Source organism: Gracilinanus agilis, unplaced genomic scaffold, assembly GCF_016433145.1.
Source record: "Gracilinanus agilis isolate LMUSP501 unplaced genomic scaffold, AgileGrace unplaced_scaffold45980, whole genome shotgun sequence".
Classification (NCBI taxonomy): Eukaryota; Metazoa; Chordata; class Mammalia; order Didelphimorphia; family Didelphidae; genus Gracilinanus; species Gracilinanus agilis.
The window spans coordinates 1-12,708 of NW_025380222.1; the positions used below are offsets into that span (position 1 = coordinate 1).

Below are 12,708 nucleotides of genomic sequence, written 5' to 3' on the forward strand. Positions count from 1 at the left end.
GGACATCAGATTAACTTTTTTCCTTTAGGAGAATACAAGCCTTAATAAACAATACCTATTTAGCAAGTTTGATGTCATTTCATTTTTTTCCCCTTGAATGGGGCAGTATTTTAAAATTCAAATCCCCAGAGCTAATTAGCACTATCACTATTTCAAGACATATTCCTTTGTGTTTCAGTGGTTCTTATTCTTTCTTCGATAGAATACAACAAAAAAGCAAAATGCAGTATACAAAATAGGTAATCTTATCAATTGGATATTAGAGTTTGAGGAGAAGGTGACATATTTACATTTTAGTAAAATGATTTGGTGTTTGTATAGAGCAGTGGTTCCCAAACTTTTTTGGCCTATTGCCCCCTTTCCAGAAAAAATATTACTTTGTGCCCCCTATCACTTACTATCACCACCCCCTTACAGTTATTCACCGCCCCCAAATGCACCTGTGGCCATAACCGCTCCCCTGGATCACTGCAGCACCCACCAGGGGGCGGTGGTGCCCACTTTGGGAATCACTGGTATAGAGGATGGATTGGTGTGGAGCAAGAGTTTGGGAGGCTAGAATACTCTTGCCATTGTCCAAATGAGTGGTGACAAAGACCTGAACTTGGTGATTGTGTGAGAGGAGAGGTGACATTTGAGAAATGTGGACCAGATTGTTAACTGATTTTATACTTGAATAAGAATAAGGAATTGGAGTAGATAACCAGCTTTGCAGACCTAGATAATTGAAAGGATGACAGGTTTTTCAATGGAAATTGGGAAGTTTTAATGAGAGATGAGACAAAACCAGAACATATGAATATAGTAATCTTCCAAATTAATAATATACTGTAGCATATTGGGCAATATATTCCCTTTTTTCCTGTAATCTCCTACAAGTGAATTTTTGTCTCTTCCCACCTAGTAAATTTTGAATGAAGCATTAAGTGTAAGATAAGAATAGAAGTAAAGAAAGTCCTTCCCCTCAAAGATCTCATTTCAATGGGAGAGCCCACACGGAATATTTCAGCTGCAATTCAGCCTTGTGGTCTTTAAGGTGCAGAAGCAAAGCAAGTGGTAATAATTCTTTTTTGGCACTTCGGCATAGAAAATCATAACCGTTTTTGATGTTGAGCCATTTGCAATAACAAGAACTTCGGTTTTTAGACCCTTTTTTTCTGGGTCTTCAGTAAGCTGTGGCCATAGTATCTGCAGCAGTTGCTAGTCTCTTATCTGCACAGGACTGCTTCCTGGGATGACCGTTCCAGACACTGGGCAGGAAGCATTGTTATTTCCAAGGCTCTTGGGTTTAGGATCCTAGACTGCCCATTTGTACCTGAGAGGAGATGAAGATGCTCAAAATGTTACTGGTGGTGGTTTGACTTGCCTAGAACTTGCTGCCTCCTATTTTTTCTCTAGGTGCCTTGCTGCTTTTTAACTTCTTGCTTTCTTCTGCTGCAGGTGGCAGTTGATTGGTTGTTGTTGGAGGATGATTGTCCCCTTCACAGGAATTGCTCCCTCAAATAATGGCTGAAAATTAGTTTAGAGTCAAGAACCAGTGGTCTGGGTGGGGTGTATAATAATACTATTATTGCTCATTAATAACTATCTTGTACAGACTAGTATATCAGTACCAAATTTTATCCCAATCTACCAAAATCTCAACTGGCAAAGTTCATTTAAAAAAAAAAAAAGCAACTTGGATTCCCTGAAACTTATTATTTTTTTAAATGTCATATCAAAAAGCATGTCTGCAACAACAACAAAAAGAAGTTCAAGATTTTGGACTTTGATTGGCTCTCCCAAGTAAAGTTTGGGGCTAATTATGTAGGCCTAATCCAAAATAATAAATGTTTATGTGTGTTATGATCAGTATATATATTGTTTGTCTTAATGGTCTTTTATGAGTGAAAGACAAAGGACACAAACCTCCCTCTGATCAGTTAATTTTATAGCAAGTGGTCTGGCTTCAAGATGGAGGCGGCCAGACCAAGCTGTGGTTCCCCTCTCCCTTGTTGTCTCTCAGGCACTCTGGAATGCTATGACTGATGAATGGCTTTATTGTTCTCAATTCAGGGACTGGGGAAAGGGGTGAAGGGCAGGGATTTCGGAGTGCCCTCTTCACTATTCCTATGGGGTCTGTCACTTAGGTGGGAAACCCAATGGTTCCCACTTCTAAGCTTCTTCCCCTGCACCTTCTATTTCTATTTCTCTGTTTCTATCCTTTTCTATACTTTTGTATAAGTTTTGACTGAAAAGGGTCTCTCAGCAAGGTTAGGAATGGGTGAAGGAGACTTAAGAGATCGCTCCCAAAATGGAGTCCAAAACTTAACTGACTCGATGGTTTAAGTCTTGATGGGTGAGATGCGATGGAATGGCTTTGATCAGGGAATCAGGGTTTCAATTTCCAAAGAAATCCTCAGGAAGCCCTCAGGACTGGATCTGAGCTGGGATGTCCTCCTCTCTTCTCCCAGTTCTCCCAGTCCTCTGCCCGAAGACCTCTACCCCTCCTCCTTCCTCCAGAGAATCTCCCAGAATCCTCCCCAATCAACTGTCAGCAACTCCTTCTCTGGCTCCTTTTGTCCCATCCCCCTTGCACAAATCTCATCCTTACAGTACTTCAAGTCATTCTCAAATAGGAATGAATGAATGAATGAATGAAGAAATCTCATGCTGTACTCCTTCAGGGAAGCATTTTTTTTTAAAATACGTTAATGAAACATGCCAGTAAAAAAAATTGTTATGTAAAGCCAATTTTTTTTTTTCAATGTAAAGCCAATTTCTTGAAAAAGATCTAGCTTCAATACAAAATTTAACTGTCAGATATTTTTGGGTTCATGATTTCCAACCTCATAATGTTCAAATACTTTTAATAGGAAAAAAAGGAAAAGTGTATTGAAAGACAGGAGTATGAATGAATTGATGCATCTAATCATACAAAGCAAATTTTAAAGCAAATTCTCAAATTTCAAATGTGAAGAGTCGATACTAATGCTAAACGACATTGGCTTAGCCAGTGGACACCAATTAGGCAAGGACCAATTTAATTCATTATAATCTTCAAGGATTTCAACCCCATGAATATTGACCTGATATAAAAGTCTCCTATCCATCATCATCCGAAGGTTCAATCCCTGATAAAGGCAGAGGGAGAGTCAAGTCTCCATAAGAGCTAATCAAGTCAAAAGTCAAAAGAATTTTTCCAATACTAGGTCAAATGTCTGAAGAAGAATTGAATTCATAGATAGAGGTTGGCAGGCAAGTTTTGAATCTGTAGTTTAAAAAAATAGGCAATTACTTGACAATAAAATTGCTAGAAGAGGTATAATTTTTATCAGTATGAGGAATGTTGACTGCTGGTTGAAAAGATTTGCAACCAAATTAATGAATAACTGCATAGATGTCTTCTCAATGAAATTCTTTTAAAAATTTATAAAAACCTAAATTTTTCATTTAAAAGTGACCACTGTGAAACAACAACAAAAAAAATAGTAGTCGGAGTTCTATCCTTGATTCTTCACAAAGCTAATGGATAAAGTGGTAGAAATTATTTTTAAGAAGGAAAAAAGAATGTGTTATTGCACTTAAGCACTGAATATATATCTTAACTTACTAATTTAGAAAATCCATGCAGTAAAATTGATAAGATTAAAATACAAAATTCTCATTTGTAAATATTCATTGGCCATTCTATACAGAGTATTTCATGAGGGTGGAATGCAATAAACAGTTAATACAATATCTTTTTTGCTGAGGGGAGAAACCTGTCCAACATAGATCATAATTTCAGTTCACAGTAATTATACTTTTAAAAAAATCTAGCAAAGTCAGTGCAGTTTTTTTTTCTTCTTTCTGTGCAGTGGTCTGCTCTCTTCCACTCCCAATTCCACAACTGAAGTAATACTGATTTGGAGACCTAGAACGGGTTTGATCATATGTGTCAGATAAAGTCTGTAGGACTTCAGCAAAGGTATTTCCAAATGGCATAGTAATGTACTGCTGCCAACTTTTTTTACTCAATTTGACTAGTTGAGGTTTACTGTATCTAGTCAAATAAAAATATCTGATGCAGGCCTGCCTGGACAGGGCTCCCATCCCCCACCCTACTATGAAAAGGTGCCAAATGGCGTGGGCGAATGGAATGATGCCATCACTTTTGAAGAACATGACTCTTATGCTATAAGTTAAGCCTCCGCAGGCAACTTCTCGTAGCCCATTAGAGTTATTCATTGATGTTACTACCAGTGCAGGAGAAAATCTCATTGTTAGATAGAAAAATAGCTCAACTACTTTATACTTTTCGTAGTAGAGAAATACATAAATGGTTCCTCCATCAGCCATGAACCAGATAAACCAACGCATATGAGATGCTAGGGGTCCAAGTTCATAGAGATTTAACCATGGTACCTAGGAGGCTGCAGTGAAGAAATAGATCACCATTCTCTCACACATATGAAAACAATGCTCCATTGTCCTTAAGAGATTATTTTTCCATGAAACAATGTGAAATTCTGTGGAAACTATGAAGAATGCACATAAATCCATGCTGTGATCTTTTCCCAACCATCATCCGATAGTCGATGAAGGAGGGCGCTGCCCGTGATAGCAGGAACAACGAGCAGTACATGTGTGTAACAGCTGCATGCTCAAAACAGGTAGGTTTATAGCCCGATGGTTCATGAACCGCTGGAATTGGCTCTTGAACTCATGGATGTTCCGGACACCTCAGGAGCTCTGCCTCAGCTCCTCAGCGTGGCTAACTCTGCAGGCTCTGGGCCCCCATCTCCCCGGGTGGGGCTCAGGCCGCTGTCCAAACTGGAGACTACATAAAGTGATTTTTGGTAGACTTCTTTCAATTGCTAATTATAGTGCAGCTCCTGCTCTACCAGTAAGAACCAAAAAAGTTACATGGGAGATAGATCCAGATGAGAAGTTTCTTTTTCTTCTCTGATGGAGCCTTTTGTGGTTTGTTTGTTTTTTAACCAGACCCTTTTGCCTAGAAACATCTAAAGTGATTAGGAAATATTAACGAGTAGCCTACTGATAGTACAGTAGAGTCTACTGACAGTTAGGTGGCACAGTCTGTAGTCAAGAAGACCTGAGTTCAAATCTAGCCTCAGGCATTTCCTAGCTTTGTGACCCTAAGAAAATCACCTACCCTTTCATTATACTTCAGCTTCCTCATATGTAACTGGAAATAATACTAGCACCTACCTTGCCAGATTTTAAAGATCAAGTAAGGCCATATTTTTAAAGTTATAGCATAATGTCTAGATATAGAGCTGGCACTTTAAAAATGATTTTCCCCTTCTCAGTCTGCTTCCAAAGGTGGGATCCTATGTTTAAACTTATTTAGGTAAATTCATCATAGGAGGAACCATGAATATAGGTGTGAATTCACTGAGCAGTGCTGTGACCTAGTTTGAACATTCTGAAAGCCAGTTTGGAATAATGCAGAAGGATATGCAAAATTGCTTTTTCCCCTTGCATCCAGAGATTGTGTTATTGTAATCATACTCCAAGGAAGTTATTGACAGCAAGAAAAGGACCAAATGTGTACAACTAGATACCTAGCCACATTATAAACCTGGAAACAAAAGTGTTTGCCCAATGATTAGAGAGGGGCCAATAGCTACAGCATATATAATATGTAATGAATTATTATATGATAATATAATTGATAACATTGATAACAGAGAAACGAAGACATGTGAACTTATGGAACAAAGAAAACTCAGAGAAAAATATACACAAAGACTACAACAAAATGAATGAAACCCTAGATCAGTGGTTCCCAAACTTTTTTGGCCTACCGCCCCCTTTCCAGAAAAAAATATTACTTAGCCCCCTGATAATTAAATGTTTTTAAATTTTAATAGAAATTAATAGGAAAGATAAATGCACCTGTGGCCATCACCGCTTTCCTGGATCGCAGCAGCACCCACCAGGGGGCGGTAGCACTCACTTTGGTAATCACTGCCCTAGATGATAAAATTTGTGACCTCTTATTCAAAAAGGCAATTAGATTTTACAACACCTGGATTGGGACATTCAAGTAAAATTGTCCATGCCAGGATAAAACTTTATAACCCTCTGATATCTGTTTTCCAGCCAGAATCAACCAACTGCCCAGAAAACTTCTGGTTTTCTGGAATCAGCAACCTATGCCTGCAATTTTCCCAAATTTGACCAAAATGGGGATTCAGGGGTTTCAGTGAGATGGAAAATGCACCTATCTTGAACCATTCTTTCCACGAATAAGTTTCACTAGTGGTTTCCACTCAATTGTGCTTGTAATCAATTTGAAATGTGTGACTTCGTTTCTAGTTAAGGAATTGCCCAACCATTGTGTATCCTCCAAATTTCTCTGCAGTTTACTTTTGTATAACAAATCAACCTTTTAATGTTTCTCTTAGAAATTTCAGGCATGTGTGATATTTCAAAATCCCAATTGGAATTTTCTTGGCAAAAATACTGGAGTGTTTGCCATTTTCTTCTCCAGCTCATTTTGCATTAGAGGAAACCAAGGCAAACAGGGTTTAGTGACTGGACCAGGGTCCCATGGCTAGGAAGTGTTTGAGGCTGGATTTGAAGTCAGAAAGATAAGTCTTGTTTCACGTGGGCCTTTGCTTTCAATTTGAAAGTCAAGCTTTATTGCTTCCTACTTGGTAATTCTTCTACCAGCCTCCATCAGACCTGAACTGTGTATTACTATTAACACTAATTTGCCACTGTTATTATTTCTGCAGTGATGAATTACCAATCCTTTCTTTGCTAGCTTAGACATTGTCAAGAGATCCCCTGGACACCTTGATGTTAATGAACTACTTTTCTTATGTTCTTTTATTTTAATAGATTCTGGAAAAGCCAGAGACAAATGTTATCTTTTCCAGTTCCATTCTTGTGATCCATCCTAGGAAAAATAACAGAAGATAATTTAATCTGCAAGTTATAGACTGATGGGCTTCAGTTTCTGGCAGGATTATGGAACACATTACTAAAGGAAAAGATTGCGCCAGACTAACCTGATTTTCTTTTCTTTTCTTTTCTTTTTAACAGGGTTACTAAATTCAGGGGAAATGTTATATACTTTATTCCTAGACTTTAGCAAGACTTTGATAAAGTATCTTATGACATTCTTTTTGAAAAGATGGAGACATATAGCCTATACTATAGTATGATTCAAAATTGAATGAATGGTAGACTCAGAATAGTCATTGATGTTTCTATGTTATCCCAGCAGGAAGTCTATAGTCTATAGTCTATATTCCAGGAATTTGTGCTTGGTCTTGTGTAATAACACAGGACCATATTTCATATTTTTATCAATAACTTGGGCAAAAACAAAGATGGGGTCTTTATCATATTTGCAGATGATACAAATCTAGGAAGAATAGGTAATATAACAATTTACAGAATTAAAAACAATCTTCATAGGCTAAGCAAACATTGGACCAAAGCTAATAAAATGAAGCTTAATGGGAATAAATGTAAAGTCTTAAACTTCCATTCAAAAAATTGGTTTCACAAGTATAAAATGAATGAGGTATGGCTAGATAGCACTTTGAAAATACTAAGAAATCTTTAGTGTACCATATATGTAATACAAGTCAAGAGGGTGATATGCCAGTCAAAAAACTAATCTTAGAATATATTGCGAAAAAGAGCACCAGGAATAAAGAATTGGTGAACCTATTGTCTACTGCTCTGGTTAGACCACAATTATTCATTTCTAGAAACAACAGTTTAGAAAGGACATTCATTGATAAGCTGAAGAATGTCCTAAGGAAAGTTACTAGAATGAGGAAAAGCTTTTGAGTTTATACCATATGAGAATGAGTTGAAGGAAGTGGAATATTTATCCTGGAGAATTGGGGAGGAGTGGATGAAGCAAACAAGATAGTTATCTTTAAGTGTTGAAAAACTGGTACGTGGAAAGATGATTATTTATGATTTGTTTGACCTAATGTTTTTCATCTTTGTTGTATCCTGCTGCTTAGCACAAATCTTGCACATATTAACTATTTAATGTTCGTTGGATTGGAAACTAAGAGTGAAAGGTCAAGATGCAAAGAAGAAATTTAGGCTTGAAATAAGGAAGAGTATTTTTTTTTAACTATTAGCCCTAAAAAAAGTGAAATGGGATATCCCAGAAGGTAGTGACATTTTTGTCATTGGAGGTTTTCAATCAAAGACAGGATGACTTGATGGGTGTGCTGTAGTGGGGATTATTTTTCAGATATAGGTTGGACAGGAGATCAAATGACATCCCTTTCCACTCTAAAATTCTTAGATTCTGTGAAAGTATTCTTTTGTTTATCTCAAGGAAAATTAATTCCATTCTGGGAAACCCAAAGGAATGTCAGATTGTGGGCACTAACCCACAATCTAAAAGCTTAGAAAGAACTTTATGACTTAATCCTCCCTTGAATATTATATTCTTCAGAAGAATTTAGAGTTCTTTTATTATAGGAGCTGTCTTCATGAGTGCTTAATTTTAGGCTGGCTTTTTTTTTTTTTACTCTGTCCCCTTCTCAAAAGTTTATTTTGCTTCTTCTGACCACTGCCTTCTTTAATCTGTTTTCCCTTCTATCAGCCCCTCTTTCTTTTACTCCTTTCTACTCCTTCTACCCTGCTGGATAAGATGAATCTCTCTACTTAACTGTGTGTGTGCACACGCCCACATGCATTAATTTTTCCCCCTCCTTGAGCCAGTTCAGATGAGAGTGAAGTTCAAGCACCGCCACACCCATTGATTCCTACTTTGCAAAAACTCTTCCTTGTATGCCTCTTATGTGAGATAACTTTCCCTATTCATTTGCCACATTCTCCCAGTGCATCCCTCTGCCTCACCCTTCTATTCTCTTTCCAAGATGGTCCCAATATAATAGACTCTTAGTCATGCTCTCTATCTAATAGACTCCTAACTTCCCTACTGATGACAATGTTCTTAGGGATTGCATGTATCATCTTCCCATACAGGAATGTAACCAGTTTGACCTGGTTAAATCTCTTATGATTTCTCACTCATGTTTACCTTTTTATGCTTTTCGGAGTCTTGTTTTTGAATTTCAAAATTTCTATTCAGTTCTGGTTTTTATATCAGAAATGCTTGCAAGTCCTTTACTTTTAAATATTTATTCCCACTACCTCATAGGATTATACATAGTTTTTCTGGGTAGATTTTTCCTGATTGAAATACTAGTTCCATTGCCTCCTAGAAAAATCATATTCTAAGACTGCCACTTCTTTATTTATAATATCAGCTAAATCTTGTGTGATCCTGTCAGTGGCTCTATGGTATTTGAATTCTTTTTGGTTGCTTGCAGTATTTTCTCCTTGACATGAGAGTTCTGGATTTGGACAATAATATTTCTAGGAATTTTCATTTTGGGATTTCTTTCAAGAGGTGACCAGTGGATCATTTTAATTTCTACTTTGTTCTAAGATTTCTGGGTTGTTTTCCTTTATGATTCTTGAAATATGAATCTTTTTTTGATCATGGACTTAAGGTAGTCTAATAATTTTTTAAACCCTTACCTTCTGCTTAGAATCAATACTGTGTATTTGTTCCAAGGCAGGTCACACAACTAGATAGTATCTGAGGTCAAATTTGAACCCAGGACCTTATTTTTCCAGGCTTGGCTCTCAGTCTACTAAGCTACCCAGCTGCCTCAAGTTTAACAATTTAAAAATTCTCTTCTTGATCTATTTTCTAGGCCAATTTCTTTTTCTATGGAATATTTCACCTCTTCTATTTTTTTAGTCCTTACTCTTATTGTTTTGTTATTTCTTTATGTCTCATGATGCCATTAACTTCCACTTGATCGATTCTAATTCTTAAGGAGTTGCTTTCTTTAGAGAGATGTAAAGCTCAGAATTTTTAACCAATAAATAAAATGAGGCCATTTCTCTGAGTGTAATATTTATTAATTTATAATTTATTAATAGGGGAATGAAATTTATTAATAAAAGCCAAGTCAATGGCATGCTTCCATTTGTGTCAGAAACCCAGAGTAAGAACTGACAGCAGCTTTTATACCTAGTTCTATCTTCTTTCTGATTGGCCTGACAGTCCATCATTTGAATTTCCTCTGGAAGTTCTAATTGGTGGATATTTTAATGAGGAGAAGGTCTTAGAGATCTTAGCTCCTCTCTCATCATTGGGACTACTTTTCAGGTAGTCAGATCCCTACAGCTTCCCTACAGCTAGGGAAAATGGCTGATTAAACCCTCTCTGGCACTTAAGAATGGGAATGCTAGATGGTTTATGAGACTCAATTTCCTTTAGCATTCTGTGGCTAGAAAAAAACATAAGTTATCTCAATCAAGATTTTTACTTACTATTTTTCCTATCATAGACCAGACCACCTCAAATCTTGATAAGGGAACTAACAAGGCCAAAAATAGGATATTCTGGGGGAAGGCCTAGGTTGGGCTGTTTTTTTGTTCATAAGATAAACAAAAAGTAAAGATCTTTGCCTAGGTAGGTGCCTTGGAGGACTGACAGGTACTGGAAGTAATTACTTTACTTGGTTACACCTTTGAGGAACTGCCTAACCTTCAGAGATTGGAGTCTGAGGAAATGAATGGATTCACCTAAGGAAATGGATAGATTCCCATAGAAATATTGGTAATGAATAATACAATCCAACAATAATTTTCCTTAGAGGTTTTATACCTTTTTTTGCCATTTGCACAATTCTGATTTTTAAGGAATTATTTCTTCAGCATTGTTTGTCTCTTTTTTAACCAAAATATTAATTTTATTTTCATAATTTTCTTATATAGTTCTCATTTCTTTCCCCAAATTTTTCTCTACCACTCTTTTTGATTAAAAAAATCAGTTTTTTACTCTTAAAAAAAAACTCCAAGCCTCTTTTTTTGTAAACTCTTCTAGGAATTCTTCTTGTGCTTATGTTGAATATGAATTTTTCTTTAAGCCTTTGTTTGTGGATATTTTCATGTTGTTCATTGTCTTCTGAGTTTGTGTCTTGAACTTCCCCATCACATTAATTTTTATGGCCAGGTTCTTTTCATTGTTGTTATTTGCTTATTTTTTTTTTTTCAAAAATTTTAATAGTTTATTTAAAGGCATATTAGTAATTAAGAAGGCCACGTGCCTGCTAAGATCTAATTCGAATGCCCCACCATTACCTCTGCCCACCTGGCTTGTTCCACAGGAAAGAGAGCATACCAATCCCAATCTCCCTAAGCTTCTGTTTACATTGTCTTACTTTACCATGTAAGGTCAGGAGGCCCGTTGAATCATGGGAAATGTAGTTCTCAAGTCCCCTACATGTCCACAGGAAGTTTATATCATGGATCTTGATATTAAGACCAAGGACCCCAAATCTCCACTAACACATTCCCCCCCTGAGAGCAGAAAGAGTCTGGTCTCCTTGAACACTCTTGAAAACATAACTTTTAAATTACAGAAATTTGGGGATAAAAGAAAAGAGGACAAAAACTAGCCACATTGACAAAAAGCCAATTTGGGGCAGTCCCCTATTGGCATAAGAGTGTACATTCAAAACAAATGCATTCAACTCCCCATAGTTCAATCAACTGTACCCCAAAGTTAATTTTGGATCTTCATGATCCAATGAAGGCTCTTCAGGCATCTTCATGGTGCCTTCTCCAAACAGGTTCGTTTTCTGGATTCTGGGGAGATGGCAAATTTCTTTTCCTAAAATTACTCTCGAAGAATTTAAGCTTTACATTATAGATTATAAAACATACATTCCCTTCTAAGGAGAATTATACAAAGGCCCACAAGTCCTTAGGCTGTAATATAGGATTCATGTAGAAGAAAGGGAATGAGATTAAAAAGGGAGATTGGGACCAGATGGTAGAAAACTTTGAATGCCAAATAATGATGAAACATATTCTTTTCAAAGATGCTACCTTCTCCATCAGCGCAATCCTTCCTTTCTTTTCTGTAGGTTTCTCAAATTTTCATGAGCAGCCCCAGCATTTCCACATCTACTGCAACATCTTTCAAAATATACTCTTACAAGAATTACAGAATCTTACAAGGTGAGGAATCACTGGACTAGATATTTCTTTCAGTCTTGCAAAGTCATCATTTGTTGGTTATTAGCCCATTTAAAACCAAACCCTCTATGCTACTTGTCTTGTTTTTAGTCACAACCAACACTAATTAGCAACCTTCAAGTGCTTTCCTTAACAAGAGAAGATGCTTGATTAAATGCTCTCAGTCACTATGTTCTTAGTAATAAAGGCTACTGATCTTGCTGACCCAGAATCCTTTGTAGTCTCATTTGAGAGCCAGTGTCCAATAGGATTTCTGGGAGCTGACCAAAGGCTTTTACAACCTCAAGGAGTCCCTTAGTATCTGTAAGGATCTTTCACTTACTCCTATAAGAGAATTACCCAGCTGTAACTGGCCGAACTTGAGTTGGTGTAAAGGGAATTCCAATGGGCTCTGAAGGAACTGGATACCTAAGGTAAATTAATGTCTGTTAAGGTCAACTCTTTGGTTCCCTGAAAGCTACCCCAAACTAAATAGCAGGCCATGGGGCAGGTTACATTCATATAATTTTCTTCCTTTCACAAGCACCTAGCACAAACTTTAATCTGCCATTTCTTATCAGTCAGGTATTTAAAAAAAAAAAATTAAAAAATAACCCTCATGGACTCAGGTTCAAATCATGGAGACTTTTAATGGTAAATCATCTACTTTGCCTCATTTGTTCCTATCTAATT

The 12,708-nt window shown here is 36.9% G+C and overlaps 1 pseudogene; it reads right to left on the bottom strand.

The window, feature by feature from the left end:
* Positions 1–3,910: 3,910 nt before the first annotated feature.
* On the bottom strand, positions 3,911–4,683 carry LOC123255409 (annotated as a pseudogene).
* Between the last annotated feature and the right edge of the window lie 8,025 nt (positions 4,684–12,708).